The 24,316-nt window shown below is 48.4% G+C and overlaps 1 protein-coding gene across 1 annotated transcript in view; it reads left to right on the forward strand.

The window, feature by feature from the left end:
* Wwox (WW domain containing oxidoreductase) overlaps positions 1–24,316 on the forward strand; it is an 862,968-nt gene that overhangs the window by 816,067 nt on the left and 22,585 nt on the right. The gene's annotated exons all lie outside the window — the stretch shown is intronic.

Genomic DNA, 24,316 nt, shown 5'->3' on the forward strand with positions numbered 1-24,316 from the left:
AAGGGAAATGGAGCCGGAGCCGGCCCTGTTCTTAACCTCGGTGGCGGGACCACCTGACAGGTGGTGCCAGTGCCTCCGACTCCCGGGCACCTAGGACACATGCCCAAGCTCTATCAGGGCCCCCACAGCCTTGCTTACGCCCACCCTGCCTACCTTGGCCGCAACGCCTCAAAACTTCCTCCAACCCAGGGAGGTCCCGGCCCTTCCCAGTCTTGCGGCCCCCGGACCCACCAGGTCGATTTAGTCCCTCCTCAGGGCTCCCCTTCTCCGAGGCGGTCTTCCTTGTGAGCATTGCACGCCTGGCTGCTTTGTGGAAGGCCAATCTCCGTTTAAAGGAGATTGGCCTTCCACAAAGCAGTCTAAAGGGGCCCCTCATTGCAGTTCTCCGCCCTGGGCTCCCCGCTCCTGGATATTTCATTGTTCGTGTATTGGCTCCTCATCGGAGGTTTCCCATTGGGATTTAAGTTTAGGAAAACAGGAACCTGGGCCGTGCTCACTGCGATGGTGATGGTCCCAAGTCCTACCGCAGTCTCAGGACACACCAGGATGTGAGTCCTGAGATGAAGGAGTGAATGATCTGAAAAACCCGGCATCCATCACTGCCTCCAGCCCCCTCAAAAGGATTTCCTAAAGAGGCTCTGAGAATTACAAAAGGAACAGTGCCCGGATTCCAGCCCCAGTAGGCTTCCCAGGCTTGGTGTTTCTTTAATTTCATGTAAATTCCTCTAAGTAAATATTCCTTAAAAGTGAATAAAATTTTATTTCGCTTTAACAAGAGAATATAAAAGTTAAAAAGGTCACTGTAGTAATAGACTAATCTCAATTACCAGGGCAGCCTCTGAAACTCTCACTCCCACCTAATCTCATTCGGTGCCTACGCAGCTCACCGTGTGATTTCCAACACAGCTAAATGAAATTATAAAGCAGTGTTAAATTTATTAATCATTTAATTAGCTAAATGTTCCTGCAAGTACTCGCGAGATGAATGGCATGTCATTTTCTAATGCAATTTGCCTCTCAGGCAGCAGGGTCAGGAAGGGAAGCTCCTGGCATCTCCAATGAGCTTTGTGTATCGCACCTTCTACCGAGAGACGGTCGGGATACCAGGATGATTTTGAGATGGTGCCCAAGACCAGGGCGCAGGGGTCCTGGAATAAAACCAAGCTCCCTCCCTCAGCTGGGTCGTGGGGAGGAGGGGCAGGGCGGCTGATGAGTCCCCCAGAGATTGCCTCTCCCTGTATCTCCTTGCAGGACAAATCTTTTCATATTTAACAAGCCACTGAGCAGAGCAGAGCAAAAGATAGCAGCGAGTATTAAACGCATGCTCAATCTAGTTTTATTTCTTTAAATTTACTCAGTCGAGAAAAATTTGTGGAGTGCGAATTCTCCTCATGCTAGGTGACTTTTTAATCCTTCTCGTTGAGTCAGGATTTATTTCTTCGGGCCCTCTAGCTTTCCCATGTCATCCTGGGGGGATGCCACGCTTGCCTTCCCGCCGAGGTGGGGTCTGACCCCCCAACCCTCCCTGCACGACAGTATCAGGATGCACACGGAGGGAGCTTTGGGATTTGAGGCTGATTTCGACCCTGTAATTATTTCTGACTACAAAACAAGAGGCAAGCGGTTGCTGCCAGGGGCTTTGTGAATCTGTTCCCGTTTGCAATGAGAAAGTGGGCATCAGACCCAGCGTCTGCATTCACTCGGCATCAGCGAGGTGCTGGAATGGGTGCTACTCAAGGCCGGGAGGGTCCAAACAAACATTAGACTATTGGTTCCAGGCAGAAGCTATGAGAAGTGAGAACTTCAGCAGGAGGAGTGTTTTGATGTGTGGAGATCCCTGGCTGACAGAGCCACCCAGCAGAGCAGGCTGCCCCGACTTGAGGAAGGTAGAGCAAGCACAATCAATAGAGCACCCACAGGCCTGAGCGCGGGTGCCTGATCCTGGTTGCACCTGCTGTTGGCTGCTGTCCCTTAACACCAGTCATAGGTCCACCCGACCCTTGATTTCATCATCTGCAAAACAGGGATCATCTCAACCCTCAATGTTGATATCATATTGCTGTGAAGAAGGAGTGAGAAGATGTACTTGAAAGTGCTACATGAATTTGAAAGTGAGATACAGGCATTATGGAAGTATTTTCTTTCCTTTTTCTTTTTTCTTTTTGGTCTTTCAAGAGAAATAGCTTTGAGTTAAGCAGATCTGCAGGTCGATCTTGGCACGGCAATTACTTCCTATATGAACCTGAATGAAATATTTAGCTGGACTTCAGTTTACTTAGTGAGGAAATGGGAATAATAGCAATGCTGCAGATTAGAGGGAAAAGCATGGGTGTGCATGTATGGATGCACATATACAGACATCTATGAACATGCGTGTGGACACGTAGATACCCATACCCACAATGGGTGCATGTGTGTATGTATGTGCAGATGTGCCACACACACACACAAGTGTCTGTCTATGACTTAGCATGGCCCCTGGTGCCTGGGCTGGCACCTTGATGGCATCTGCTGCTGCTGCTGCCCCTGCTCCCACTGCTGTGATTATGATGTCATCACTACACAGAAAGGAGACCTCTTCTCCCCCAGAAAGCTTCTGTGTGCTGCTCCACAGGACTGGTGCCTTAGACAGGCAGCCGCAGACTCCAGGGTGGAAGGAAAACCACGCTGCAGAGACAAATAACGCTGGGTTCAAATCCACCCTCAGCCTCGGTTTCTTCATCTCCAAGTAGAGGTCAGCACGGTGCCTCATTTCCACCTGAGGTCATTATAAGGACCAAAGAAAAAGCCCACAGCATACACTTGGCACAAAATAAACACCCAGTGAATCCTGGCTAAAGGGTGAGGGTAGAGGGAGAAAGGGGAGTGGAAATGTCAAAGTTCCTGAATGGGTTATTTCTGGAGTGTTCACCTTAACCCATACCACTACGGCTCTGGGCCATCTTGTCCCCTTAGGAGAGAAACACCATCAGTGGTCCTTTTAGGAGGGAAACACCATCAATGGTCCCTTTAGGAGGGAGGCACTGAGTCTGAATTTTCCCTGGAAAGACCAGCCGAAGCCTGGACGCTGCAGAGAGCCTCTCGGGAAGCTGGAAGTGTCTGGGACCACAACCAGGTCACCTGTCTCTCTGCTTCCTACGCCTGTCACTTCTTGTGCAGCTTTAAGTCACCGGTGGTCATTGAGCTGGTCACTAACTGACCCCGACCACTAACACCCCTACCTAGTGTTCCTACCTGTGAGTCAAGGTGTCCGGCCTACACAGTTGTTTCCGTGGGCCGAGAGGGGTTTCTGTATTTCTCCTTTGCTTGAGGAAATGCTGGCATGAATAACTGCTCTCCATTCATTCAATAAGCCAACTTGAAGCCTTCCTGTGTGGCAGACACTGAGGCTGGAAGGAGGAACTTACTTCCTTGAAGCGGTTTCCTGCCTTGCAAGTTTGGGTGCAATGCCATGTAGATCACAGCAATGGTCAGGGACTAACATCCCCCAAACCGGGGGTCTGCCTCACTGGCATCCTGTGAATTCCACGCTGAGCCCCAGCTGTCCCAGTTTCCCTGGTCCCCTAGCCAACAGGCAATAGTGATGGCAGTCATGGCGAGACTGGCTGTCACGGACCTGTGAGAAACTGGCATCCCCTTGGGGTGGAGACCCTGGAATGCTCACACGCTCTCTCTACTGGACTCTCGAGGCAAGTCCTCAGCCAACAGAATTCCCCATTAAGAAATGCAAGGATTAAGACAGAGGCCACCTGTAGGCCTGCTGGCCTGAGGCTGTGTTGGGAAGTGAGTGGTCTGGAGATCCTTCCCTGAACCTCTGCACATCAGGTGTCCCCAGAGAGCTGTGAAGAGGATACAGAGGGGTCCTCTCTGCCTCCTTTTTCTCTATAATTCATCTCCGCACCATCTTCCCAAGCTCTGGGAGGAGAATGTGTCCCCCAGAAAAAGCACCTAGGGACAGATTTGGGTGTCAACTGGGGTGTAGAAATCGCCTCTCGAGAGCCACGTGCAAGGATTCCGTCAGACATGGATCCAAACACTCACAGGTGGAGGCCTGTTTCCCAAACCAAGGTTGGTTGATGAGAGTCAGTTGTAGCACGTGTGGGTGACGCAGGTCACGTGTGCACTCTCTCTCGGTGCCCTTGCAAGTTCCAGGGAGGCGTGGCGCATTCAAACGTGGGAAGGAGAGGAGGGGCGGGAGGAGGAAGAAAGTGGGCCGCAGAGGAAGAACGGGTTCCCTGGCAGAGGGACACGGGTGCTACACAGTGGGCATCCCGAGGAAGACCTTCAGCCCCTCTGAGCCCCGGTTTCCTTGTAAAACCAGCGATAGCCATCAAGGTGCCTAATTTGTGGAGTGGCTCTGAGCACACAAGAGACGCTCAGGCAGAGGATGTGAGCTAGTGTCCTGCACGGACTGGGCCTGTAACCAGCATATTTTCATCAGGTTAGAGAAGAAGAAGGGCAGGGCCCCAAAGGGAGGAAGGCCAGCGGGAGGAGGGTGATGAACAGGGAAGGAAGAGGAGCCCAGAGGGAGGAGGCACCAGCCGCTGGTGTCTGTGCAGTGGGCAAGGCTGCTCCCAGTGCAGCCCTCCCCCTCTGGGCCCCTGGGAGGCCTGGCTTACCTCTAAGCCACAGAGCTCACCAGAGTCAGGGGACGTGCACAGCGCATCAGGCAGGGGAGCCTCACACACTTTTTTGCCACATAAAAGCTTTTCCTTGGTGCCACTTCATGACCCAGAAACGAGACTGCAACACCTATCATTTTTTTTTTAATTTTATAGAAAAAATATAAAATATAAATCAATACTTGCACATCCTTTTCGCGAGTTTAGGAGCCAGCGTGTTGAGGAGATCCAGGGTCGGGGTCCCTCCCCTCTGGCCCCAGAGTTGTTTTTGAGTTTTTGGGTTTTGTTTTTCCTTCCACCACTTTAAATATCTCTGGCTCACCAGTTAGTATGGGGAGACGGACATGATCACTTTTTGATGACCATTTCCACATGGAGCGAATTTCATAATAAGAAGCCATTTTCCCCCCCGACAGGCTGCCCTTGTGTCTGCCTCTCTGACTTTGAGGTCCTCATTATTGTGGGTTTAAATGAAGGATGTTCATTCAGGCAGGGATGGGGGAGGCCACCAGACATCAGAGCTGTTATCAGGTCCTTCTATCAGGCCAAGTGACAGGCGTCCGGAGCAAGAATGCAGAGCTCACGGTGCAGACCTCCGGCTGACACCAAAGGTGACCCCCTCACTCTCACCTTGAAAGGGAAAGTTCCCACTTTATTAAAATGAATTTCGAAAGGGCCGCTCTGACAGCTGCATAATTAAATATTGGAGTGTCAGCGATAATTTATTCCACCCGCCTGTGGTGGTCAGATCCCTTTCACTAGAGGGTCAGCAGGCAGGGGGACAGAGGCAAGGAGACAAGGGATTCTGGCCCTTTGTCATTTACGTAGCCTGGCCCTGAAGCCAGAGCCTCACAGAGCACACAAATGCACTCACACATGTGCAGAGGCACGCACCCCAGGAGGCAGCAGGGTGTGTGGAGACGCCCTGCAGTTGTCCACCCAGGGTGGCCCTCTCGTTCAAGTGTTCATGGTGAATAGTCAGTAGCAAGTGGCCTCTGGTGCAGACTGCATTTGAGAGTCTCTGGGTGCCATTGCTGTTCCCCAAGTATTGGCTATCCCAGACTCCATGGTGGTCTCTTCCTAGCGGAAGGTCACTGAAGGTCATCACAGATGGGAAAGTGGCTAGAATTCCTTGTGGATGAGCTTTGGCACAGGTAGCCGCGATGCCAAGGGCTTGGTTTGCTCAGTGTGAGGGCTATCGGACTGCGGGGCGCTCCTTGACAGACAGCGGTTGACCCTATATCCAGGGCAACTCCATGTGTGCCATCGCATCAACGTGTACAATGCGCTGCTGAGGGAAGCCTGCCCATTTCCATCTGGTGTGGCGTAGACAGCACAGGCATTGGGGCGAGGCACCAGGTTCCTGCTTAGGATTAATGCAGCTAAGCTTCCCACCCAGCCAGTAGATATTGCTTCATAAATGTCCATAAAACACAGAGCCAGAGTGAATTCCGCCCGGGCCTTCTCCGGATGTTGAGTCTTTGTTTGTGCTGGTGTTCAGCTTTGGTTTCGCCAGCTGGAAGCTGCGGCATTATTTTCCCTCTTTGGTAGTTCGATGGCAAAGAGTGGAGGCTCTCGGGGCTCACCTGGCAGAGGTTCTGCTTGCAGCATGGCTACACAGAGCCAGTCCAGGATCCCAGGCCATCCTTTCTTATTTGACCCTGTCCTGTTTACTCCGTCAGGGTAAAAGGCTCAGGCCAAGCTTGGCTGGTCAGTGCATTACTTTGTGGAGGCAGGCTTGGCTACTCCGAGTCGGGCTGAACAAATTACATCCCTCACTCCGTCGCCGAGCCGGGAACAGGGTGATAACTCAGTCTAAGCACCGGCCCCTCTTCCATTACCTTCATAGCCAAGGTCATACTAATCAACTCAATTACCAGCCCTCTCGGACATTTTCATAATGTTTTCTGCTAGTTGCTCTCCTGTGAAAATCTCCCGGTCTAAGCAAATTAATGCCATTTTTATAACTATCTACATTTCAGGTACAGTGATCTCCTTTGAAAAGACTGTGTGTCCCCAGCATCACAAACTAGCTTTCCTCCCAGCCTCGTGACCGGACGTCCTGGGGTATTGCTGTTGTCCATTCTTGACTTTTTTTTTATTATTATTGATTTTTTATATATATATGACAGCGGAATGCATTACTATTCGCTTTACACATACAGAGCACAATTTTTCACATCTCTGGTTGTATATATAAAGTATATTTACACCAATTCGAGGCTTCATACATGTACTTTGGATAATGATGTCCATCACATTCCACCATCATTTCTAAACCCCTGCCCCCTCCCTCCCCTCCCTTCCCCTCCCACCCTCTCCTCTATCTAGAGTTTGACTATTCCTCCCATCTTCTCCCCCCACCCCCCGCACTATGAATCAGCCTCCTTATATCTGAGAAAACATTTGGCATTTGTTTTTTTTGGGGGGGATTGGCTGACTTCACTTAGCATTATCCTCCAACTCCATTCATTTACCTGCAAATGCCATGATTTTATTTTCTTTTATTGCTGAGTAATATTCCATTGTGTATATAAACCACATTTTATTTATTTATTTTTTTATTGGTTGTTCAAAACATTACAAAGCTCATGACATATCACCTTTCATACATTTGATTCAAGTGGGTTATGAACTCCCATTTTTACCCCAAATACAAAGTGCAGGATCACATCGGTCACATATTTTTTTTAAATGGTGCAAACAAATTGTCTTACTTTTAGGAAAACATGAAATCACCCCAAAAATGACTTTAGTCAATTCTGCACGCAGAGTGCTGAGTCCCCTCCCTACCCCCTTTACCCCACTCCCAATTCAGCAGGCTGGGCCTCGCAGCCAGGCCCTGTCAGGCTGACCTGAATTTTTGAGACAAGGAATACAGAATTCCATAATTTCTCCCTGGAAGCTTGTGTTTCAAATCCTTATTAGTTCTCCCATCTCTTCTCCTCTTGCCTCCTCTTCATGCCATCATCTCAATCTTCACCTCTTACGTCGCAGAGCCAGTGGGTCCCTCCAATACCACTCTGTTTTTCCAGTGAGAGTTCAGAATCATAGCATATACATAGTAGCCCACATTTGCAAGGTTTCCTAACTGCACAATCGCTGGGCAGCTGAGTGCCTCGGAGTCACAGATGAACTTGTTTTCCAAGCTGTACAGGTCAACTGCAATCCAAGTTTCCAAAGCAAACGACCTACCTTCTAATATACTCACTGAACCAAGGCACCGGTGACTGCCACCGTTCAATGTCTCTGCTGCCACCTCCAACACATGCTCACATTATTAATTAAAAAGAAGCTCCATAAAACCATGGCTATCTGTGTCTTTTGGATGGACTGTAGGCCCTGAATGAAGACCAGCTGAATGGATAAATTATTTCTTCATATATTCTTTAATGGACTGACTTGTTTGCTCAAAAGAGATGTTGAACTGAGCACAGAAGGCACAGCGTATTTCAATTTCATTGAAATGTGTGATTCCTTTGTTTTTTAAAAAAAGAAAGCAATGAAGAAAATATGACCAGATGCCAGTAATTCCAGTTGTGAGTGGGGAGTGTGATGATCATCCTATTATTCTTTGTGTTTTCCTTCAATTAGTTGTTTCTCTTAATCAATGGCATGGAGGGCTGGCTGGCCACTACCGTGGAGGTGGGTCACAAAGGGCCAGGGTGAACTTGATATCTATACGCCCACGTCACACACTGAGCCACCGTGGCCCCTTTCACTTTGAGGGTTTTGTGGAATCTTCGTGGATTCTGCACGTGGTCTTTCCTGCCATCTTAAAGACGGTGAGGCTAAAGCCAGGTGCCCCGGGCACTTGCCCAAGGTTACACAGGTGCACTAAGGCAGAGATGAGATTCAGATTCAGGCTACAGTGACTTAAAAACACTGAGTTTTGTTTCTAAACTTTCCATTTCTTTTCCCTACAAACTTTTTTTTTTAATTGGAGTACAATCCACAGAATAGTGAAATTTTTAAGAATGGACTATCCGATTGCACTGTGAATTCACACTGTGATGCAAACATCAGCTCTTTCTGGTCTCAAAACTTTTCCATCATTCCAGAAAAACACCCCACATGTGTTAGGAAGCCACTCCCAGCACCCTCTGCCAGCTTACCTACTTTTGGTCCCCATGGACTCCCCTGTTCTGGGCACATCACATGGAAGGAACCACACAGTGCTTGACTTCTTGTGTCTAGCCTTATTTGCTGAGTGTAATGTTTTCAAGGTTCTTCTACTAAGTAGCACGAATCAGCACTCATTCCTCTTTATAGCCAAATACTATTCCACTGCATGGATGTACCATGTGCGTTTATTTATCTATGGATGGACATAAGGGTCCTTTCTACCTTTTGTATCATGACTAACGCTGCAGTAAGCATCTGTGCACACGTTTCTGTGTGGGCATACGTTTTCGTTTCCTCTCTATACCTTTACATAGGAGTGGAATTGCTAGGTCATATGTTAACTTGATGCTCAACCACCAAACTTTTCCACTGAGGCTACACCATTCCACACAAAATCCCTTTCTTAATACTTCTCCGTGTTTTGTGAAGTGCTAGACTTTTCATTAAGTTCATTTCTGCAGAAAGAGTTAAGGCGTCTCCTCAGGTAACCATGATCAACCTCCAGGGACTTACTCAACACGCTGCGTGCAACTGAAATAGCCGGCAGGCATCTAATCCCTGTTATTTCTGTCTCTCCCTTGGCCCTGCCCGCGCCATCCAAGCCCCGAGTTACCCAAGAATGGAGGATGGGTGGCCTAGAAAAGCCAGGGAGGCAAGAAGCACTAACTACACCTCACAAGGGCCTCCAGTTCCCGGCACTTTCGCCTCTAGACTCTGCTCCTCCTGCAGAGCCCCCCAGGGAGCGGCAGGAAGCTGGGAAGGAAGTGAGGAGACTGAGTCCCAGCACCCGTGGAGGTCCCAGAGCTTGTTAGCATCCCAGCTGGGACAGATTCAGTGCCCCGACACCTCCATCAGTGGTGGCCTCCAGCTCTCCCACGTTCTTGAAAGCTAAAACACACAAAGTCGGCCACAGTGGCGCACGCCTGTAATCCCAGCGGTTTGGGAGGCTGAGGCAGGAGGATTTGATTTCAAAGCCAGCCTCCTCAACAATAAGGTACTAGCAACTCAATGAGACCCTGTCTCTAAATGAAATAAAAAAAACAGGGCTGGGGAGGGCTGGGGTAGTGGCTCAGTAGTAGAGCGCTTGCCTATCCCAGGCGAGGCTCAGGGTTTGATCCTCAGCACCACATAAAAATAAAAATTGTGTCCAACTACAACTAAAAAAAAAAAAAAAAAGGACATGGCTCGGTGATCGAGTGCCTCTGAGTTTAATTCCAGGTACCACCCCCCCAAATCCCCCCACACATATATTTTCCAACTTTGAAAATTGACCTACTGTAAAATCTTGATCCCAGGACTTCTGTAAAAGTCTTTTAATGTCTCTACAGAAGAAGGTCTGGACGGTACATTGCATATCAATTTCCATGCGCAAGGCATGTACTGGTTCTTCCCTAAACATGATCTCATGTAATCCTGTACCTTGCACGTCTGAAGTCAGAAGTCCCATGTCCCACGGAAGTGACAGGGAAACCAAGACTCGGACATCACAGGGCAGGTGTGATCTCTGCGTGGAGGCAGGGCCAGATTTTCTCCAGTCCACAGACTTGGGCTTGCTCCCAGCTGAACATCTGAGACTTGCCATGTGTCCGGAAGCGCAGGACTTAGGTCACAAGACCAAGCCCCAGAGATGGTCCCTGCGTGCATGCAGCAACTGCTCCGGGCCCTGCCACTCCGAGGCTCCACTGGAGGTGGATACACTGCTTCCCATGGCTGCAGAGGGGCGCTGGGCACCCGGCCTGCAAGCTCCTTTGCATTTTCTTTCTCCACTTCTTGGCTGTGTTTCGGAAGCCAGGAGGGCCCCCAGCCTAGAATACAAGATGGGGAAGAGGAAACTCCACTATGTCCTTCCCTCTTCCTATGAGTAGCCAACACCAGAGTTCCCTGTACAAGCCCTGACCAACAAGTAGAAAGTAGGCAGTCCAAGCACACTGCCATTTCAGTGGACCCGCTACCAAGGGGTGAGCAGCGTGGCAGGGGAACCCAAATCCTGGGAAGGAGACCTGGTCTCTAGCCCAACTTCACTGTCAACTCCATTTCTCATCCTGGGGAGCCTCGCTTTCCCTCTCTGGACCCTTTTCCTGATTAAAGAAGTGAGAAGGGCCTAGATGACATTCCCAGAGCAGGACTCAGCGTGGTTAGACTTGGTCTAACCACGATTCCCCAGAGAGGAAGCATCCCCTGTTGAATGCTCTCTGCTTCTTTCGCACATTTCTCTTTGATGATATCATCTCGATTAACTCTTAACACAATCCTGACAGCGTCGTTATCCTCTCCATTTAGGATCAGGGCGGTTTTGTGACTTGCCCATGGTAACCCAGCCAGCAAGCGGCAAACATGGATTTTGGTCCAGATCTAATTCCAAAAGCACTACCCGGCTCTGCTTCCTGATGTATTTCTTGCAAAGAACATCTTAAAACGAACGGATACTACCATTTCATTTTGTCTTTGGACAAAAATGGTACCAGTCTCAGACATAAGACAATGAGTTTCATTCATTTTCTAAATAATGTCAGATTAAGAAAATTCAATCAGTCTATGAATCACTTCCCTAGGAGCAAGTGATTGCATGAATCCTGGGTAGAAGATAAAATTTTTTGCTTAAAAAAAAAAAAAAAACAGAACTCACTTTTCACAGTCAAGCATTACTTCTCCTTTTACATTAAACATCCTCTTTAAGATTTTGCAAGCTCATTTCATGATTTTTTTTTCTTTCAGTATCTTCCCAAATTTAGAAGTTAAATTTATAAGGCTGTAATTTGCAAGGTCATCCATTTTTTTTTTTTTTTTAAGAAAAGTAAGCAGGAGATGAGTCCTTTCCAGGTTTGGGGGCGATAGCTCATAATTCTTCAATGAATGTGGGCCAAGTTTCTGCAGATTCCTGTGGGCTGATGATTTTTAGTGCCCTGCTTACAAATCTTAAATACATCGACTTATCAAAATATTCCCCCACGCGTACTCCCCAATTTAAGAAAAATGCAAGACGTTGGGAAATATTTCCAAGAATAGACTGCAGGATTAACCAGCCTAGAGGAGTCAACTTCAAGAGGAAACAGAACATGTTCAGTGTAACAGTGATCATTTCCTGGCCCAGCGCTAGGCTGAGAGAGCAGAGGCGGCTGCCTTCGAGGTCACACACATACTCGGAAGACAAGCATCCCAGCAGACCGTTGGAACCCTGGGTGTGTGCCCCGGGGGAAGTTGCAGGCCTGCTCTGGGGACTGTTCAGAAGGAGGGACTCACTCTATCAGGAGTTTGACAATAGACTGACTCATGGACCCCATCTGCTGATATGATCCTGTACCTTCTTCATCCTGTGGCACTCCTGTTATTATCCACTCCCCTCCTCTGAGCTACTAAAATTATTATCAGCACCCTTTCCATTGTGAGCTCTTTCTCTCTCCCTAACAAAAACAGGGATTGGTGGTTAATAAGAAAAATTCTTCTGTGATCTCTCACATTCTTTTTCTACCCAGGATTTTAAAATAAATTTTTTTGGTCTTGTTTCAGCTCGGGTTCTGCCCATGTTTCCCCTGATCCTTTGTCTAAGTGAAAATGGTCCCCCAGGTGCTCTGATGATGGGTGCTGATTGGCAGTGGGCTTACAAACGCTCTTCAATGTCGACGGAGTCACCAAGGGGGCTGCTTCTCCACTGTGCACGGTGGCCTCTCAGTTCTATGTTGCTTTTTATCTACCAATCAGCAGATTTTCCCCCTCTCCATTCACATTGAAAGCACTCTTTTATGGAAACCAGTAAGTTTGTTATCTGCTTTTTAAATTTTGTTTTGTTTTGTGATGTCCTGAAAGCAGAACCAATCTTCTGAATCCTTTAAAAAAAAAAGATGACTGAAACAAATTTGATCACAGAAGCTTTTAAAATCTGAAATCCCAGGAAGCTAATTAGTGCATCCTTTTAAGATGGCTTCCTGCATTCTGATATACACAGAGGCTTGGGTTTCAAATGCAGCTGGCTGGGTGCCAGGAGTCAGGCAGGTCAGCCCGGCTCTTAGGAGCACAGCGCTCCTGCAGATGCCTGCAGAGGGAGGGCGAGCTGGACCCTGCCTGGTGTCAGTGCAGAACTGCGCTCTGTCACCACGTAGCAGGCGGAGGCCAGAGCTGCTCCCAGAGGCTCACTGTATACGCACGAGCTTCTCCATTGCCCTGATATTGTCCTTACTTTGCTGATTCCCCACTTGGCACCGAGCCTTTAGGGAGTGGGAACTGTGTGGAGCCCGGAGCCTCCCCTGGTGCCCTGCACGTAGGGAGCTGCTGTGGTATAGAAATCAGGTCCTTTGGAGTGGCTGGAGGACACCTTTTTAGATGCCACAGCCCTCCTGAACAGTGGCCCGGTTACTTCAAACTTTTGTATTTCTGATTGGGGCTTCAAACTCCTTGAGAGCACAAACCCATCTTTGTCCCTGTGTCCCTGAGCCTGGCTCTAGAAACATTTGCTTCTCACTGAGTTACTGTCAGTCATGTCCAAGAGGTCTGTTCTGGGGTGGAATCCGTGGAACTGGTGTAAGAGTGGATTTTTGCCCCCGTGGAGAAGTGCTCACGCAGTGGTAAAGTCGGACTATGAGCAGCAGTTTTGGGGTGTGTGTGTGTGTGTGTGTGTGTGTGTGTGTGTGTGTAAAGGCCATGGAAATATAAAACTGTAACTTGAATGCTTTGCTAAATCCATCTCATTACATTGGAAAGACATCCAGGATTCTCCCCAGAAAAATATTTTCTGGCATAAAAACCATTGTTAATCACATTTGAAACACATGTGTGTCCATGTCCCTGGGCCCATGTCCATATGTACCTACGTCACTGCAGAAGGAACCCTGTTGGTTGCTACCATCTGCTCCCCTCCTGGACCTCCTCAGGGCTGTGGGAGTGGCACATTCCAGATGCAGAGAATGTGCACTCACCCATCTTAGGAGCATAACAAGGCTTGGCATGTTTGGGGCACAGTGGAGTAACCCACTGTGGAGTTCTCTGGTTGTTGGGGGGCCCACATAGATGTTTGTCACCTGCCTTCCTGCATGCCGGGAGGAGTTAAATGGACAGAGAGCTTCGGAAGGCCTCGTCAGCAGCCTCCTGATGTAGTCCTTCAGACACAAAAGGGCGCTGACAGTCAAGCCACAGACATAATCATTTCCTACAAAATAAAGCCCTCCTCTTTAAAAATCAGGGGGGGAAAGGAATCCAAAGAAACCTTAAAATCAGCTTGAGGGTCTAATAGCAGGGGAATGATTCCATAAATCACGAAAGATCTACTTAATGAGATATTTGGCAGCCGCCAAAATAAAATGACACTTGGAAAAAAAATCACGCTCATGATAAAAGATTTAATGGCAACATCGGGTTTGAGAATGGAATATGCTCTCTGATGAGAAGTATGCTCAAGAAAGACAGCCATGGGGCGGCAGGCTGGAGGGTGGTGGGCCAGATACACAGGGACTTTCTCTGCTAACTTGGATGTCGTGCATTGTCTTTAGGGCTTGAGAACATCTAATTTAAAACGCCTCACCAGGAGAATCCTGTGGCCTGGTGAGCTGGCAGGAAGGACACTGTATTTTTAAGATGTGCCATGGTCAACTGCACTCACTTGTTGTCAGAACATTCATTTGAACTTGGTCTCGTGAGGTCTCGGATCCCATGGCTTTGGAGCGGAAGGTAGTGAGAGGCAGGCTGATGGCCATGCTGAAAGGGTCCTGGGGCTCCCAGGTAAAGAAACTCCCCGGCTCGGCGCTCAGAGTCAAGCGCCTGTCAGTGCTGGGTACCTCTATGTGTGGCCTTAACTCTCAGGCGATTGCTGAAAAGTCGTCGTCCATCCCCCCAGTACAAAGACCAACGCCTGGGCCAGACGCGGTGGCAAATCCGTCAAGATTCAGAGTGTGCTGACGTCCGGTGTGTTTCCACTTTCAGCCGAAGCACTGAGGTGGAACGAAGCATGGGGGTGTTCTCTTAGGAAACTAGTGAACCTCACTAAGTGCATTTTGGGGAAGCTAATTAGTGATACATTTAGTAACTTTAACTGAAAAATTAAGAAGAAGAGTAAAAAGAAGCTGAGTAAAACAGCTCTCCTTTATGGAGCCCTGACTAGGAGCCATGTTGCACAAACCCTTCTCTTCACACAGTTGTCCTGTTGACATCGGCAGGAACAGCCCTAACCCTGAAGGTCGGGTGCCTTACCTGGGTCTGCTGTATCTCCACCTGCGTGGGTTTCTCCCTGGGTTGACTGTTTCTCATCAACTTCTAACCTCCTGCTCAGCATCCCCCATCTCTGACCACACCTACACCGCTGAAGCGCTCTCCCTTTCTCTAGCATTGGGATCTGGAGCACCCAACTGTACAGAATCCAACTATAACCCCAGGAAGACTGCTCAACTCTGACTTCATGGCTCCAATTTTTAAGAAGCCTCACTCCTGGTCACTCGAATAAAAGAAAGACAACCTTTGAAATGTCAAGTGCTTCAGGGTGACGAGGGGTTACCCATCAGCTTGAAATCCGACTTTGTGGGATGTAACAGAACCGAGCTCCTCTGCAACCTGAGAGGTTTCATCTCTTGTATGGTGGCTAGGAGTTCTGTGTGTGGGTTTCAAATTTGTTTTGGATGGGTTTCATCTGTGTCTCCCTGTGGCTGACAGGTCAGCCAGGAAGCTGTGGTCTGGTCACCTCTTAGGAATTAATCATGCGCCAACCTGCCTGTTATTAGCTCTGTGGATGAGCCCAACTGACTTGCCCTTGACCTAATGTTCCTTCCTGGGTGAAACCAGCTCAGAATGTGGAGACCTGGTTCTGGGGCCGTGACCTTCCGTGGACTGTGTCTGACCCAGCTGTGGTCCAACCCAACGAGGATGTGCTCTGCTTCTGATCAGTGCAGTTAGCATTTGAGGCAGGAATACAGAGCTCCTGTGGTTCTAGCACCTAGATGTAATCAAAAATGTTCTTTCACAAAAGTGCTTGTGTGAGTCCCCTGCTGCCATGTGACCCTACCCTCTCTGCTCCCAGCTGCCCTTTCCACTCACCCCTTCCTCCCACACATCCTGCTCCCTACTCCCCCAATTAGTCATGATTCCACTAACAAGGCCACATCCTTTCACGCCTCTGAGGCTTTGGTCATGCTGTAACCTCTACCTGAGTTCTTTTCCTGCGTGCACCTGTCTTGCCACATTCCTTGCCACATGTTTCATGCCTTTGCGTTGGGGCAGAAATGTTACCTTCTCTATGAAATGCTCCTGAGCACCTATTACAGACTGTCATGTGGATTGTTTGCACATCTATGTTGTGACTGTGTTAGGGTAGGTCAGGCTGCAATGACAAGTAGCCCTCAAGCTGCACTGCAGCTCAAACCCCGCAAAACTCTGTTACATACAAAGCAGCATAAATGTGTCTCCCTGGCCAGTGGCAGCTGTGCTCCGCAAAGTGATTCAGGGACTCAGGATCTGATCACCTAATGGTTCCCTTCTCACCGTTGGCATCTGCATCCAGTCTGCCAATACCCATTACCGGCCTTAACCACATTTCATTGGTAAGAACTGGTTCTCTGGCTATCCCTAGCAGTAGGGTGAGCTCTCGAATTTGCCCAACAAGGGCAAATGCATTTTTGTTGAGGAGCTGACAGTCTGTCACAGTGAGTTACTTGAGGGCACAGAACATGTCCAGTCTCGTATAAACTTGGAGCTGCAATCTGGTCCTTATATATATATATGTGGGATGATGGGGTAGGACAACATTAGATTTCCATTTGCCCCCATGTCATTAAACTTTGAGTCAAGTGACAGACCTTTTTCTTTCTGGCATGGCGTGGAGGTCTCAACTGGATGATTGCAAATCCAAACACCAAGGGCTTTAAGAAGGCAGGGTAATGTCTTCAGCCGTATCTCCTCCTAATGCAGAGTCGTGAAACTAGAGCGTTGGCATTCGGCAAGGTGAAAGGCCCCTGGTAAAGAGGAATCTACTAACTCACCTTTATGTTAAAAATATATCATCATCCCTTCATTTCCCTACCGGCAAATCCAGGCCGACTTTGGTTCCCCTTCCTGTGAAGAGCATCCTCTCCCTCTCCTCGGTTTCCCTGCCCCCTGCCTACCGTGGAATACAATGAATAGATGTATAATAAAATCTTTTAATTGTCTTAGCATATGTTGCTTTTATTAGGTGGGCATAATTGCATTCATGGGATCACCTACAAAGTCCTCTCGAATATAAAATTGAAATGGCTTCACACTCGCTGCACAAGTCCTTCGGAGCCACTGTTTTCCCCTTCGCTGCCTCCTGTCCCGCTTTTGCTGTAAAGTTCACATTGAAGTGGGAAAGGGAGCCGTGGCGACTGACACAGGGTGAATCTTATCAGCCGCCCGTGCAGTCCCGGCCCGACTGAAGAGCGACTGTCATTTCTACCCCATTTACTCCCCGCCCGGCCCCGTGGCTGGCCTCCTCTGGAGGAAATTCTCCCTGTTAAGGCTCTGTGCTTGTCATTTATTTCCCTTTTTTCCGCTCTGCCTCCACGGGCAGGTTTTGCTGTGCATTAATCCCAAAGGCAAGCTTTTTTTTTTATACACTTCCGCTGACCTCTTAGGGTCAGGCTCCTCCGAGCTGATTCAGGCTCGTAAAAGCAACCCAACAAAGCTTTTATGGTGTCATTACGGCTCCCTTAAATCCCTCTCCCTCCAGCTCCTAGTCACTCTGCTGCCTCTAATCAATTCGCCAGCGCTGCTGTTTGGAAGTGGGCGATGGAGTGGGGAAGGGGGAGAGAATCTGCAGAGCCCTGCTTCACTGGGACCAAGGTCTCTCAGATCCGTGGAGGCTGTGGATCACCCTGGGCCACCTTGAGAGGTCTCAGCCTTCATTGTTATTTTAGAAGAGGGATTGGCAAGCTTTTATCCTGGAAAGGGACAAGTACTCGATATTTTAGACTTTGTAGGCTGTAGGACCTGTGTCACAAATACTCTACTCTGCCATCTGCCCTAACCCATTTGGGCTACTGTAACAAAAATACCATGAACTGGGCCCACTTTAGAAACAAGAAATTCATTTCTCAGAGTTCTGAAGACTGGGAAGTCCAAGGTCAAGGTACTGGCAGATTCTGTGTCTGGTGAGGGCCCATTTCCTGGTTCACAGATGGCACCGTCTCACTGAATCCTTACTCGGTGGAGGGGATGAAGGCACAAATTTCACTCATGAAAACCCACCCTTATGATCTAACAGCTTTCCCACAGCCTCACATTCAAATATTGTCACACTGGGGATTGGTTTTCAATAGATGAATTTGGGAAGGGCCCTATCATCCGACCACAGCACCACTGAGGATAAACAACCTTGGTAGTATATTATGAACAAATGAGTATGTACGTTTTCTAATATGATTGTATTCACTAAAATAAGAAGTAGGCAGGATCCTGGCCCCGGGCTATAGTTTGCAGATCCATTTTAGTTGTTAAAAATTCTCCCTATATTCCAAGAATTCCTAGTCTGCTTTTAAGTAATTCTAGACTCCCCAAAATACGGGGTATGCATAGCAAATGCTCCGCTTCAATGGTAGAATGTTATCACCAAAAAAATTTTGGCCAACTGAATTTTAGTTCTCAACCACAATTATTTTCTCTTTACACTTTCTTTTGAATGATAGAAAATTAACTCTTTTTGTTTGTTTGTTTAATGTATCTCAAAGTGCTTCACTCAAAAAATAATTTTATGGTGCCACACAGCGCTATCTTGAATTTTGGATATTCTATTTCCCATCTAATATGCAGGACCATCTAGAAAAATGTGGTTTATCTACCAGGTCCCTGAGAGGTAAATGAAGTGACGAGAAGAATTAGTCTGCTGCCTTAAACCTGCCACTCACTTAGCAGTGCCCTGTGAGTTCCGTATTTGCCGGTAGGGGATCAATAACTGCAGAGAACAGATGTGGGCGCACCCCAGATTCATAATCTGATTTAAACCTTGGAGGAAACCTGTGAGGAACATAGTAAGACCATGTACCAAACGCACCAGATGAATCTCAGAGATAGGCGATAACTTGTCCTGAGGCCTTGGACCAGGGTGGTGAATATTGTGTATGTAAACCCATGGCCACGTTCATCCTTTATATTTTCAGTGAAGCCAAGTGTGACAGATAGTCAGCAAGTCACTGCTCATTCCTAGGCACGATTCTCAGGTAGCCTTCTCAACTCCCAGGCAGTACCTGGCCAAGGATGGACCCCTTGATATTACAGTGGACTTGGAGTGATGCCCAGCAGCTCCAATCTAGACCAATGGGAAGTGTCCACATGTACAATTCTCCAGGTTTTTTCCTTTCAGCCTGGCTGGAAGGATGACCCTCAAGGTGATCTTAGAATCTAGGTGTTGGAGAACTCAAAGCCTCTGTCTGGTTCCTTGAATGGCCCAGGGCTGCTGCACTTCTATTTCATTGTACATGAAGTATCATTATAAATCTTTCACCTGGTCCTTCTTTGACATGTTGGGATGTTGGACATGGCCAGGCTCAGTGAACCCAGTGGATGCTGGTATGGGAAAGAACCGGAAGACCCTGACCTTGGGTTTGTGGATTCCTCAAGATCTGGAACGGTGATGTGTAAACTGTTTGCAAACATTTTAGAAAGTATCATGGAATTTAGCCAAATGGGGCTACGTATCCTATCAACCTGCCACCATTTGGGTTGGAATTGCAATCTAGATACAAAGTGACTTATCTAGGTCACACAGGTGATGAAGTTCAGATCCTAAAAAAGAGTCTATGTTGCTGGGGTCCTAGTCTTGGTTTATTTTTTTCCTCCATTACTCCTTAGAAAAAATTATTTTTGGTTGTGTGTGTGTGTGTGTGTGTGTGTGTGTGTGTCTTAAATTGAGTTACTTATTGAGAAACAGGGTTCTGTTTGCCACTGTGCCCAAGTCAACAAGGAAGAATTTCTACTATGTTAGAAGAGACTTTGGGAGACTTTTACATAAAAATGGACGTTGGAGGCTAAGTTTCAGCTCCATCCAGAGAAAGAGGGGTTGAGAGAGAGAGAGAGAGGGGGAGAAAGATCAGTAATTTATTGGTTGACGTTTTCCTTGGGTCCTCCTAATACTTGTTTATTAGAGATAATTTGCTTAAGCGTGCACAGGGTGGAAGGTCACGCAAGGAAGGTTTTTATTAGTTGTGTACTGAATGGATCGATAGTAATTTGAATACTATAAATCTGTCCTGTTAACAGGTTTATTTTTCATCAGATATTAATTCCAGAGGGTCTCGCCCATTACAGAATGGCCATACACCAGGAAGGGCCGGGGGTGTCTCCTAATCAGGTTCATCTGTGCGTCTTCCTGGGCCTCCACTTGGAGCCTTCAGTGTGGGGCAGCAGCTGGAACTGGGGGAGAGTAAGAGCAGGAGGAACTGGGTGGACGGTAATGGACGGTAACCTAGGGCTGCTGAGGAAGTGGGAAGAAAAAATGGCGGCCGGCTGAAGAGGCTTATTGTTTCCCTTTTTCTCTCTTCTTTGCCCTCTCCCTCTTTATCTCCTCCTTCCTTCTTTCCTTTCTTCCTTTCCTCCATCCTTCCTTCCTTTTTTTCCCCCATCCTTCCTTTCTTCCTTTATCTCTGTCTTTCTGTCTGTGCATCTCCATCCATCCATCCATTTTATTTTGATTTGAAGACCAACACAGGTATCCAAAATGGAAAATTTGGAAAAGTGTGAAAAAAAACTTGATAAAAGAGCAAGGACTCTGTAATCACAGAGCTGAAGAGTAACCAGTGGTGTGCAAAAGGGCATCTCTCACCAGTCTTTTTCCCGATCCCAGGGAAAGTTGAGATCATGTTTTTAAAACATATTAGAATTTTTGCATTGCTGCATTAATTATGCTCAGTGGAGATGAGAATAGAGATGTAGGAAGAAGAAGCTGGCACTCTCTGTTCCCCACCCTGTCCCTGTGGCCAGGTGGCTGTTAGGGACCTTTGTGGACCATGCAAACCTTCAGAGCATATAGAGTGTGCACATGCCGCAGAGTGTATGTGTGTAATAGACAATTGTTCACCTTGTATCGATAAACTTGCTTAGATTGGTTAACGGTGCCTAGGGCACACACAGAAATGGAGACGTCTTATTTTCAGTGCTTGCACACTACACTGTGCTGTGGAATAGCCCCAATTCAATCAAACATCTCCCATTGAGGGTGTTCCAGTTCCTCTCTGTGTTGTTATTAGTGCTGTTTTAACCCCCCTCCCCCGAATACCACAGCAATAAGTACTCGTGTGTGTTTGTCCTAATACACTGCCAGTTTTGATTTGGGAGCATATAGTCCCAAAGTGAGATTTCTGGGCCAAAGACTAGGTAATGTAATTTGGTGTCCTGTGTTTTTACATAACAGTACACAGAAGGTCCCCCTCCCCCATATTACTGAAAATTCTTTGCAAAGGAGTTGCTTAGCTATCTATCTATCTATTTATTTATTTAGTGGCTGCCCGGGTCTCCACCTGCACTTCTACCCAAGTTGACTTTGTCTTTTCTTATCCCTGAGCCGCTGGGTGGCGTCCAGGTGTTTGCTTTTATAAAGGATGCTGACACAAACCTCTTTCTGCATGAATCCTCGCCTCCCTTTTGCCTTGGAGCCCTAGAGGTAGAATGATGGGGGCCAGAGGTCGCAAATGGAGCGGCTGTTTCAACCTCAGGCTGCAGGCAGCCCCGTTGCAGGCCTGGGCTGCCGGGCCCATCCTAAGGCAGGGGCACTGCAGGAACCGCAGCGCAGGCCTTCAGGATTACTCCGTCCCCCCCGGGACAGGGCACAGTGATTAATACAGCTTTACAAACATCATCCTTTTGAAAGCCTCATCTAACTGACCTCAGCTCATTCCTGAACCTTCTAACTATCCTGGGGCAGTCTGTAGGTTCTCAGCAGACAAGTTACGGTGAGCAGAGGGAAACCTTCCCCAGCCCGGCCCGGCCCAGTGCCACCAAAGATGACCCCTGTGCCCCCCCAGGCAGCTGGAGACTTCGGAGCCAAAGACTGGGAAGGAAGGGAGGTTCTTTAGTTCCCTGAGGTCCATTGTCCCTTCTGCTCACATCCACCATTTCCCAACAGGGTGCTGTTCGTATTGGGGGCTGCAGGGTGGGAGAGACTGTGTGCCACTCTGCAGGGCGTCTGGGATCTCCACCCCCGCCCCCCACATACCAGCATCATGCCATCCCATTGTGACACGCCCAGGTCCCCCAACTCCCCTTTTCACACTTCAGCCCTGGATCTCAAGATTCAAATGAATATTTTTCCAAATCCTTTGTTTTATCTAAATAGGTGGCATCTAAATAGTGTGGGCTTTTGCTGTGAGTCCTGGGTGATAATGGTTCTCAACTGGGACTGGAGGGGCAGAAGGAGGGAAGGTAATTAGCGGGCCTATTATAATGGGGTCACCGGGGTTATCTGTGGTTTCCAAGTAGAGTAACAGGGGTTTTAAAGGCAGGACTCTGGAGTGGAGAGACCTGGGTTCAAACCCCAACCCCTCCTCTTGCCAGCTTCTGACCTTGGGCAGGTTATTAACCTCTTTATGTCTTTATTTTCCTATAAATAGGCCATAATTATAGTTTCAACTGCATAGCTTTGTTATGATGAGTAAATGAGTCAGTGTTTCTGAGACAGTTCATGCCTGATACAGAACAAGCATGTGTGTGTGTGTGTGTGTGTGTGTGTGTGTGTGTGTGTTACACAAATATGGATGGGTGGCTGTGTTTGTGTTTTTCATAATCCCAGTTTGGCAGAGGGGGTCTTAACAAAATCCCTGCCAGAGGTAACAGGGGAGCAGGTTGGAGAACTTTTAGGACAAAAAACTAAGAATATCAGATTTATGTGGTAGGTAAGTCTGCATGCGGTGTCCCTAACCTGGTGCACAGCCTTCAGGTGGTCCATCTTCCATGTCCAGATGGTCTCCTCTGACAGCCATTGAGAGCAGCCCACTGTTGGCCTGGGCGGAAGTGGGACTGGCAGACCCCACCCAGCCTGAGGGGAGAGGGGCATGTTCAGAGCAGGAGAGGGCCCCACAAAGGAGGGGGCACCTGTGGCCCTAGTCTTCCCCAACCCTGCCTGTGGCATTCCAGTGCTGCCTGACCGGCTCCCGTCCATGGAGACCTGGCGGGGTCAAGCCCACTGAGAGTTGAGGGAAACACCATCAACCTCTCAACCTCTGTCCCCCTACAAGGGAGAGCTGGAGGGAAGGAGGGACGAGAGAGGAGGATGGGCTTTGTGGGACACTGTGCTAACACACACATGTGACATTCAGAGTTGCCCTGTGAGCAGCCACAGACACTCCAAGACCAACATGGCGTTTCCTCTACGGGAAGACGCACCTGTCCCGGTGTCTACATTTCTGAGGTTGTGTGCATCTTATAATTGCTGTATTTACTGAACTATCAACCTTGCTTCCCAGTCCCGTGAGCAGGGCAACAGGCATCTCACTCAGTAACATCTTAAGCAGTGATAATAATTACCACAGCAGACACGAATAAAACAGTGGTCTGTGAATTCTGCTCTTGTAAAGCTCATTTAATACCCATGACAAGCCAGTGAGGCGGTTGCCATGGCACCCCGGCCATTGACGAGGACGTAGAGGCACACAGCACTGACCAGCTGGCCCCAGGTCCCAGGGCTGGTGAGGAGCAGAGGGGAGTGGGCAGCAAAGTCTCCTGCTTCCCAAATCTGTGTTCTTCCCTCCACATCACACGGATGTCATCTCTCCACCCTTCCCTCGGTGCTCTGTCTCTGTTCTCAGAGCTTTGAGACCCACCTTTAGATGCTTCCTGAAGCCCACACACTTTGGTCCGAATGGTCCTTGTCGTTTTCTCGGCTCTCCTTGGCTCTGTGACTGTTTCTTTGTAACACTCTGTCAGTGCTTTTGCTGCAGGAAGCAAACAGGAATGATGTCCAGGGGATTCCAAGAAATGGGATAAAGGGCAGTGATGGCCAGCACCATCTTCTAAATAGACTGGTGGACTCAGCCCGCCCCCAAAGGTTCAGAATTGACCTTCGACTTGAATCATTGAAACCCCTTGAGTCAGATGTGATCAGTGTGGAGTCTAGACAGAGGAGTCAAATCTGTTTTGGTTTTTTTTTTTTTTTTTTTGACGAAGAACCTCCCATTCACCCATTTAATACGTGCTCTTCAGCATCTCCACTCTGGGAGGTGCTGACAGTGCCCGCCGGGTCCAAGCATGCCCCAGGGGCACAGCCTGAGAAAAGCAGTCACCACTTATAAGAATTATCCAGACCACACATTTTCAGGCCCCGAATGTTCCTGTGGTCTTGGCCCCACACTGGCCAGTGGACACTGGCCAGGCTCTTGTCCTCATGCAATCTGGCATCTTTCCACACCCCTCTCACTGCAACCCCAGCCCAGCAGTACCAGCCTGTACCTGCCTCTCCTGGGAACCAAGATGGCACCCCACCTTGGCCAACCTCCCAGCACCTCGGTGATTCATCTCTGACCCTGAGAATGTTCTACCTTTCCCAGAAGAGTGGGAGGACAGGAAGACAAAGATAGGAGTCCAACCCTCAGCTAATGCAGCTCTGAGTTCCTCGTAGTGTAGTCTTGGGGATGACACAGTCGGCTGTGGAG

The sequence above is a fragment of the Urocitellus parryii genome, chromosome 15, assembly GCF_045843805.1.
Source record: "Urocitellus parryii isolate mUroPar1 chromosome 15, mUroPar1.hap1, whole genome shotgun sequence".
Classification (NCBI taxonomy): Eukaryota; Metazoa; Chordata; class Mammalia; order Rodentia; family Sciuridae; genus Urocitellus; species Urocitellus parryii.